The sequence below is a fragment of the Heterodontus francisci genome, chromosome 19 (assembly GCF_036365525.1).
Source record: "Heterodontus francisci isolate sHetFra1 chromosome 19, sHetFra1.hap1, whole genome shotgun sequence".
Classification (NCBI taxonomy): Eukaryota; Metazoa; Chordata; class Chondrichthyes; order Heterodontiformes; family Heterodontidae; genus Heterodontus; species Heterodontus francisci.
The window spans coordinates 2,334,521-2,344,223 of NC_090389.1; the positions used below are offsets into that span (position 1 = coordinate 2,334,521).

General features: G+C 46.4%; 1 protein-coding gene across 4 annotated transcripts in view; it reads right to left on the bottom strand.

Moving 5' to 3' along the window:
• Positions 1-8,853, bottom strand: part of nr2c2 (nuclear receptor subfamily 2, group C, member 2) — a 542,318-nt gene extending 533,465 nt beyond the window's left edge. For 3 of the 4 annotated variants that reach the window (XM_068051312.1, XM_068051310.1, XM_068051313.1), the window contains exon 1: positions 8,194-8,290. The gene's annotated coding sequence lies outside the window, so the exon portion shown is untranslated. Of the gene's footprint in view, positions 1-8,193; positions 8,291-8,747 lie in introns of those variants that run through there. The other variant, XM_068051311.1, reaches the window with a different exon arrangement.
• Positions 8,854-9,703: the final 850 nt, after the last annotated feature.

Sequence of the window (9,703 nt, forward strand, 5' to 3'; positions counted from 1 at the left end):
TTTAGTGCAGGGTCAGGGGGAGGAGAGATTCCAAAGCTTAGGGCCAGATGGCTGAGACACAACCACCAACAGTAGTGTAAAGGGAGTAGGGGATGTGTTCTGGGGGGTTGGGGGTTTGTAAGGCTTGAGGATTTTACCGAGACGGGGGGGGAGTGAGTGGGAAATATCACCATGGGGCAGCAAGAAGCTATAAAGAGGAGCAGAATTCCAGAAATAATGATGTCTGTGCAGAAAGCAAATCCATTACTGGAAATGATCTGGCTATGATGAGATAGGTAAAAGTGGAAGCAGCTAAGCTAGTCCAACCAATCAGGACAGTGGTGAAATTTTGGAGAAGCGTGTGTGGTCAACTGTATCAAAGCATGCACAAAGGACAAGAGGGATAGTGCACCACAGTCACACACAATTGCACTGTCATTTGTAACTTCGATTAGTGTTGTTCCAGTGTTGTGGCAGGAATAGAAACCTGAATGGAGAGATTCAAATATGGATGATATATAAATTCTCCCACACTCAGAATATGCTCTCTCTTTTATCTATTGTACATTTCTGGGTCTTTTATGCCCATTTTACTGATTTTTTTTGATTCACAAATTGTAAATCACTTTTTTGGATCAATGTCAACACCCTATGCTTTTGGCAGCATCTGGACTAAAGTTTGTTATGTAGATAAGCTTCAGTAACCTACCGAGGATAACTTTCACGGAACTTATCCACAGTACCAAATTCTAATGAACAAACCATTGGTAGATGTTGTCAACATCAGCACCAAGTTAAATAAAATCACAATGCCAAAGACTTGCGGGTTGATAGGTAAATTGGCCATTGTAAAAGAAAATTGCCCCTAGAGTAGGTAGGTGGTCGGAGAATTGAGGGAAGGTGGGGATGTGAGAGGGAAAATGGGATTAGTGTAGGATTAGTATAAATGGGTGGTTGATGGTCGGCACGGACTCGGTGGGCAAAGGGCCTGTTTTGGTGCTGTATCTCTCCATGACTTATGACAGGATTGCGGCCAGGCAAATTCTCCTCCGAGTTTCCGCCTGGATGAAGAAGTTGAACATGACCCTCAGTGTTATATATTATTTCACCACTTTGTATTAATAATCGGGCACCAGCAAATCTTGCTTGATTTTTGCAGGATGGATCATCAAGTTTTGGAGGCTAAACTGTATAAATACATACATATTGTAAATATCTGGCTTTCTATGCAATTGTTATATATTCAGTGCCTGGAGCATTTGTTTTATTGAAACTCATTACAAGTGCCTGCAGGCTACTGTGATTCAATGTTATGGGAATCACCCTGTGTGACATACATTAGGTACAATTTTATAGTGAGAACATACTGCCTTGCCATTGTAAAATCTGCCACGAGATTTTCACAAATTGTTCAAAAAGTAGAAATTTCAAAAGCTTTACGTAGGAAAATTTACATTGAATATGTTCTTTTAAAATAGAAACTGATCTATGAGCGAGACAGAAAAAGTCAGTGTTCTGATTCCAAACTTGTAGCTTTGGTTTTGTGTTGAATAAACTTTAACAAGAGTATGAAGCATAGAATGGGAGAGAAAGTGTGTGTTGTGTGAAACAGAGAGAGGAGGAAGAGTTTCATCTGAATAAGAATATAAGAAATAGTAGCAAGAGTAGATTATTTGGCCCCTCGGGCCTGCTCCACCATTCAATACGATTATGGCTGATCTTCTACTTCAACTCCCTATATGCCATGATTCCCTGAGAGGTCAAAAATCTATCGACCTCAGTCTTAAATATACTCAATGCTCAATGGATAGAACCTCTATGGTAGACAACTCCAAAGGTTCACAACGCTTTGAGTGAAGAAATTTCTCCTCTTCTCAGTCCTAAATGATCAGCCCCTTATCATGAGACTGTGCCTCTGTGTTCTAGATTCCCCAGCCAGGGGAAACAACCTCTGTATCTACCCTATCCAGACCCTTCAGAATCTTGTATGTTTCAATGAGATCACCTCTCATTCCTCTAAACTCCAGAGAATAGAGACCCAATTTACTCAGCTTCTTATCAGAGGTCAACCCTCTCAACCCAGGGACCAATCTAGTGAACCTTTGCTGTATCACCCCCAAGGCAAGTATATCCTTCCAATATAAAAGCAAAATACTGCGGATGCTGGAAATCTGAAACAAAAACAAGAAATGCTGGATTCGCTCAGCAGGTCTGGCAGCATCTGTGGAAAGAGAAGCAGAGTTAACGTTTCGGGTCAGTGACCCTTCTTCGGAAGTTCCGAAGAAGGGTCACTGACCCGAAACGTTGGCTCTGCTTCTCTTTCCACAGATGCTGCCAGACCTGCTGAGCGAATCCAGCATTTCTTGTTTTTATATCCTTCTAATGTTACTTCAACTTTCAAAAAAAAAAATTGCAGCTGAATTTTAAATTTTATCTCACCTGTGTTTCATTGACAGCTAGAAAATGTCAATTATTGATTAGACAGCAAACAATGGACAGTGAGACATACAGGCCAGGATCAAAGAGGTAGGGCTGAATGACAGACTGGGGTAAGAATGAGAATTGGATTAGAGTGAGAGAGATGGTGTGGTTGAGAGAGAAAATGACAGGTTGAATGACAGAAAGATACAAAAGAGAGAAAAGCAGACACGAGGGGGATTTTAACTCCCCAACCATGGCAGGAGGAGGGATTAAATAGGTAAATATGTGAAACCCCACCTCAATCTGCCGTGAAGATGCCTGCTTCCATTTTCACCGTGACAGGTGTCAGAATAATCCACTCAGGAATAGTGAGCCCGCCGTTATTTATATATAATGAGGTCCTGTTCATGATATTCTGGCAGTAATTTCAATTTATTGCTGGCCCACTGGGATTCTCAGGAAACCCGCCAGCTAAAGGGAGATGGTAGCAGCAGTTTAAATGCTTTTTATTGCACTGCTGGTGAGCCACAGGAGCAGGAGCTTGACACGGCACTTCGAGCCACATTCAACCAGCTCCCCCCACTACCCAAGCCCCCAACCACAACCAGCAATGGGGACTCCCCATCCTGATTTCCCGCCTGACCATCCCCACACCAATAAGCGATGTTTCTCATTCCCCCCTCCTCCTGATAGTTGATCCAACACCCTTCCTCCATCTCTCCACCAACGAGCAATGTTCCCTGCGCTCCCCCCCTCCTCCCCACTGCCAATTCAACTTCCACTGACCAACCCCAATTTTTCCCAGTTACCAAAGACTATTGGTTTTCCCACCCAGCAGCTGGTAAGCCTGTTAATCTGGCTGACTGCTGAGCAGGAAATGGATTTTAAAAATGATATTAGAGTCCTGTCATTAAATTCGGCAGGGCTCACTCATTTCCTGCATTTCCAGGAACCCACTCCCCTGCAAAGACACACCCTTCACTCGCTCCCCACTTCCTTTTTTTCCCCTCATTCTAATTTCCAAGTTAAATTATGCAAGCAAAGTATTTCAGGCCACGGGGGAGGTGCCAGAGGACTGGAGAACAGTTAATGTGGTCCCACTATTTAAGAAAGGTTGTAGAGATAAGCCAGGGAACTACAGACCAGCAGTCTCACGTCAGTGGTAGGGAAACTATTGGAGAAAATTCTGAAGGAGAAAATCTATCTCCACTTGGAGAGGCAAAATTTGGTTAGGAATAGTCAGCATGGCTTTGTCAGAGGGAGGTCATGCTGAACAAATTTGATTGAATTTTTTGAGCATGTGACCAGATGTGTAGATGAGGTTAGTGCAGTTGATGTAGTTTACATGGATTTCAGAAAAGCCTTTGACAAGGTCCCACATGGGAGACTTATCAAGAAAGCAAATGCACATGGGATACAAGGTAACTTGATAAGGTGGATTCAAAATTGGCTTAGCTGTAGGAGACAAAGAGTGATGACAGACGGCTGTTCTAATTTTTGGAAGCCAGTGTCCTGTGGCGTATAACAGGGATCTGTGCTGGGTCCCCTGTTGTTTGTCATTTATATAAACGACATAGATGACTATGTGGGGGGTAGGATCAGTAAGTTTGCGGATGATACAAAGATTGGCCGAGTGGTTAGCAGTGAGGTTGAGTGTCTTAGGTTACAGGAAGATATAGACGGGATGGTCAAATGGGCAGAAAAGTGGCAGATGGAATTTAACGCTGAAAAGTGTGAGGTGATACACTTTGGAAGGAGTAATGTGACATGGAAGTATTCAATGAATGGCCTGACACTGGGAAGTTCAGAGGAACAAAGGGACCTTGGCGTGTTTGTCCATAGATCGCTGAAGGCAGAAGGACAGGTTAATAGGGTGGTGAAAAAGGCATATGGGACACTTGCCTTTATCAATCAAGGCATAGATTACAAAAGCAGGGAGGTCATGTTGGAATTGTACAGAACTTTGGTAAGGCCACAGCTGGAGTACTGTGTGCAATTCTGGTCGCCACATTATAGGAAGGATGTGATTGCATTGGGGGGGGGTGCAGAGGCGATTCACCAGGATGGTGCCTGGGATGGAACATTTAAGCTATGAAGAGAGGTTGGATCGGCTTTGGTTGTTTTCACTGGAGCAGGGAAAACTGAGGGATGACCTGATCGAGGTATACAAGATTACGAGGGGTATGGACAGGGTGGATAGGGAGCAGCTGTTCCCCTTAGTTGAAGGGTCAGTTACGAGGGGTCACAAGTTTAAGGTGAGGGGTGGGAGGTTTCAGGGGGATTTGAGGAAGAACTTTTTTACCCAGAGGGTGGTGATGGTCTGGGATGCCCTGCCTGAGAGGGTGGTAGAGGCAGGTTGCCTCACATCCTTTAAAAGGTACCTGGATGAGCACTTGGTATGTCATAACATTCAAGGCTATGGGCCAAGTGCTGGCAAATGGGATTAGGTAGACAGGTCAGGTGTCTTTAATGCATCGGTGCAGACTTGATGGGCCTCTTCTGCACTGTATTATTCTGTGATTCTGTGATCTCTCTCTTGCAGAGAGCCAGCTTGGACATAATGAGTCAAATGGCCTCCTTCTGTGTTGTAACCGTTCTATGAAAGGCGCATAGGGGAAGGAAGGAAGAAACTGACTACAGGCGAGAGGGTTCTCCGGCCTCCCATCACTCACTGTTGGAGGCTGTGAGTGGACACTAGAGCACATGGAAAGGTAAGGGTGAGGTGTGTGACTGCAGAGCAAGGGAAGGCAGAATATAGGAGTTATGTGTCAAGCATGGACAAAAGAGCTGAACTCCAGAGGTGAGGTGAGAGTGACTGCCCTTGACCGAGTATGGCATCAAGGAGCGATAGCAAAACTGGAGTTAATGGGAATCAGAGGTAAACTCTCCACTGGTTGGAGTCATGCCTAGCACGAAGGAAGATGGCTGTGGTTGTTGGAAGTCAATCATCTCAGTCCCAGGACATCAGTATAGGAGTTCCTCAGGGTAGTGTCCTAGCCCAAACCATCTTCAGCTGCTTCAACAATGACCTCTCTTCCATCACAAGGTCAGACGTGGGGATGTTTGCTGATGATTGCACAATGTTCAGCACCATTCATGACTCCTCAGATACTGAAGCAGACTGTGTCCATATGCAGCAAGATCTGGACAAACTCCAGGCTTGGGCTGATAAGTGGCAAGTTACATTAGCGCTACACAAGTGCCAGGCAATGACCATCTCCAAGAGAGAATCCAACCATCTCCCCTTGACATTCAGTGGCATTACCATCGCTGAATCCCCCACTATCAACATCCTGGGTGCTACAACTGACCAGAAGCTTAACTGGACCAGCCATAGAAATATCGTGGGTACTACAGCAGGTCAGAGGTTGGGAATTCTGCAGTCAGTAACACACTTTCTGACTCCCCAATGCCTGTCGACAATCTACAAGGCACAAGTCAGGAGTGCGATGGAATATTCTCCACTTGCCTGGATGAGTGCTGCTCCAACAACACTCGAAGTTTAACACCATCCAGGACAAAGCGGCCCACTTGACTGACACCCCATCCACCCCCTTCAACATTCACTCCCTCCACCACTGACGCACAGTGGCAACAGTGTGTACCATCTACAAGATGCACTGCAGCATCTCACCAAGGCTCCTTCCACAGCACCTTCCAAACTTGTGAGCTCTACCAACTAGAAGGACAAGGGCAGCAGATGCATGGAAACACCACCACCTGCAAGTTCCCCTCCAAGCCACACACCATCCTGACCTGGACTATATCGTTGTTCCTTCGCTGCTGCTTGGTCAAAATCCTTGAACTCCCTTCCTAACAGCACTGTGGGTGTACCGACAGTACATGGACTGCAGCAGTTCAAGAAGGTGGCTCACCACCACCTTCTTGGAAATTGGGGAAGTGCAATAAATGCTGGCCCACATCCCGTGAAAGAATAAAGAAGTAGGTAGCTCAAAGGAGAAAAGCCTCCACCCCAAATGCAGCCTACAACCTTCGGTAGCTCATTTCCCCACCACCTTCCAGACAGAGGAAAGAAAGAAGAGAGTAAAGAGAAGCAAAAAGAGTTAAAGAGAGACCAGAAGAGACGAAAGACAGTTACATAAGAAAGTGACTATAATCTCCCACTAACTACATAAAAATCCATGGCAAATCGACCAGTATTATATTTAAATCTTTAATCTGTATGCATTTCTAGTGAACGTTTGCCACCATAAATTTCTATGTCCATATTTATAATGGAAACTGCCTATTTGAACCTGTAAGACAACAATCATACATTCACTGGGGGGGTAACACTGTTGGTTGGATGGTGCAATTGCAGAAACAAGAGTTAAAAACAGATAAAGCGTGAGGGAGACAATCAATGAGGATAACAGAGACAGGATGGAGATATTATATTCTCTGACATGCCATGCGCAACTCTACTGGAGATCAACTAGAGTCATAGAGAGATACAGCACTGAAACAGGCCCTTTGGCCCACCGAGACTGTGCCGACCAACAACCACCCACTTATATTAATCCTACATTAATCCCATATCTCTATGGCAGCGAGGCCTGGACAACGTATGTCAGCCAAGAGCGACGTCTCAATTCATTCCATCTTCGCTGCCTCCGGAGAATCCTTGGCATCAGGTGGCAGGACCGTATCTCCAACACAGAAGTCCTCGAGGCGGCCAACATCCCCAGCTTATACACCCTACTGAGCCAGCGGCTCTCGAGATGGCTTGGCCATGTGAGCTGCATGGAAGATGGCAGGATCCCAAGGACACATTGTACAGCGAGTTCACCACTGGTATCAGACCCACCGGCCATCCATGTCTCTGCTTTAAAGACGTCTGCAAACGCGACATGAAGTTCTGTGACAAAGATCACAAGTCGTGGGAGTCAGTTGCCAGTGATCGCCAGAGCTGGCGGGCAGCCATAAAGGCGGGGCAAAAGTGTGGCGAGTCGAAGAGACTTAGCAGTTGGCAGGAAAAAAGACAGAAGTGCAAGGGGAGAGCAAACTGCTTAACAGGCCTGACAACCAATTTTATCTGCAGCACCTGTGTAAGAGTCTGTCACTCTAGAATTGGCCTTTATAGCCACTCCAGACGCTGCTCCACAAACCACTGACCACCTCCAGGCGCTTACCCATCGTCTCTCGAGACAAGGAGGCCGAAGGTGAACAATCCCATATTATCTACCACATCCCCACCACTCTCCTACCTACACTAGGGGCAATTTACAATGGCCAATTTACCTTTCAACCTGCAAGTCTTTGGCTGTGGGAGGAAACCGGAGCACCTGGCAGAAACCCAAGCAGTCACAGGGAGAACTTGCAAACTCCGCACAGGCAGTACCCAAAACTGAAGCCGTGTCACTGGAGCTGTGAGGCTGCGGTGCTAACCACTGCACCACTGTGCCACCCCCACTGCACCACTGTGGCACCCAACCAGTTACAGGTATATAATCTCTCAGTTATTCACACACCCTGTTCCTTTCCCATGTCATACTCTTCTGCCCAGTCACACTTTGACAACTACTGCCAAGAACCAGCATTGCAATTATACAGTGTGCAATTGCATGGGTGACCTGCAAGTATAGCTATATATACAGAAAATCTTGCATTGTGCACACAACTTCTATCCATTAATCCTAATTCCTGTCATCGAACTTGGTTTTGCTACCAATTTCACCCTATTTTGGCCTTTTCCTCTCTGCCATTTCTTCCTGCTGCTCAACAACTGAAGACAGCAGATGTACATTAACACAATCTGAATGTTTTATTTTATTCATGTTTAAAACGACTCACCATTCTCCAAATGCTGTCAATGTAAAAAGGTGTGAGCGAACACAGTCTCTGTGTTGCCACTGTAATTAGGAGCAACTCCGCGGGAGGGCACCGGGCCTCACAGCGAACCGGATCAGACCCCGCCCCCTCTTACAGCCCTTTGGCTGCTCACCTGGTAAACAGTTGCCGGACAATATGATTGGCTGCAGCGGTTGTCAATCACTTGGGGCCCCCTGATTTCCGTTGCTGTCATATTAAAGCCAGCTTGGGGCCTACAGCGGAGCAAAGTTGCGCCCGGGTGGGGCTAGTAGACGCGCGGCTGGTTTTAGCATTTCGGCCGGAGGGCACTGGGCTCAGGGCCGCTTCTCCCTCGCACACAGCTCCTTTCGTCAGGCAATTTGTGCAAAGCCAGGCCCTGGTGGCAAAGGTAAAAGGGCCGGGTTGACAATAAACCGGCGGCAGCATAAGCCCCGGGCCAGAGCCAGAGCCAGCCCGGTAAAACACTACAGCGTTAAAATGCCGTGCGGAGCAGGCTGGGTTGTCGGGAGTACGGGTCGGATCAGAACGCCGCTTACCTGCAGCAAAACGCTTTATTTCATAGTTTTTAAAACCACTTTCTTTCCTTCAAAGGTCATAGTTCATGACCTTGGCGCTTTTTTTTCTGTCGCGTGCATTAGCGATTTCCGTCAACGGTGGGAGCGCGCGGCGCGAACGCGGGAGGGCGGCCGAGCATTCCTATTGGCTGGCACAGCTCGGCGCCCCACGTGTGCGGGCCAGCAGATCGGCTGCACTTCGGCTGTTTCCGGGATCCCAATAGTATCTCTTGTAATCCCTGGCGCAACTGGCACGAGATTGCAAGGTCACAAAGTATGGATGAACCGATTAAAACCTTGCATCAAACATGTTCAGGGTTTCTAATCACCTTGGACACATGCACATTGAGTAGCAATATATTAAAAGACTGAAACTCGAAATGAAAGTGAAACAGAAAGTACTGCACTCAGCAAACCAAATTAATGTTTCAGAGAGAAGCCCTTCATCGGAACTGGAAGATAGTACAAATAGTTTATAAAAATGGAGTGAGAGTACATTAAGGTATGGTAGGGTACTGGGTAGATTAAGAACAGATCTTGCAGCTCAACATTTGGCAACTTTGAGGCACTGTGGGTGAGCAGTAGCAGAATTGTGTATCACCACAATCTAACCTCCTCATCCAGCCTATCACCATCTATCCTCTCTATCATCAACAACTGGAAGATCAACCCTGGCTCAGTTCAATGAGGAGTGTAGAAGAGCCTGCCAGGAGCAGCACTGGGTGTAACTGAAAATGAGGTGCCAACTTGGCAAAGCTACAACACAGGAGGGCTATGTGCATACGGAACAGCGGTAGCGGAGGAGGTTCCACAAGCATCTCCACAGGAATGGGAATAGGTCATTCAACCCCTCAAACCTGTTCTGAAATTCAATGAGATCATGCCTGCTTTGTATTCTGATTTCATTCACACACCTTAGCTGCAAATCCCTTTATATA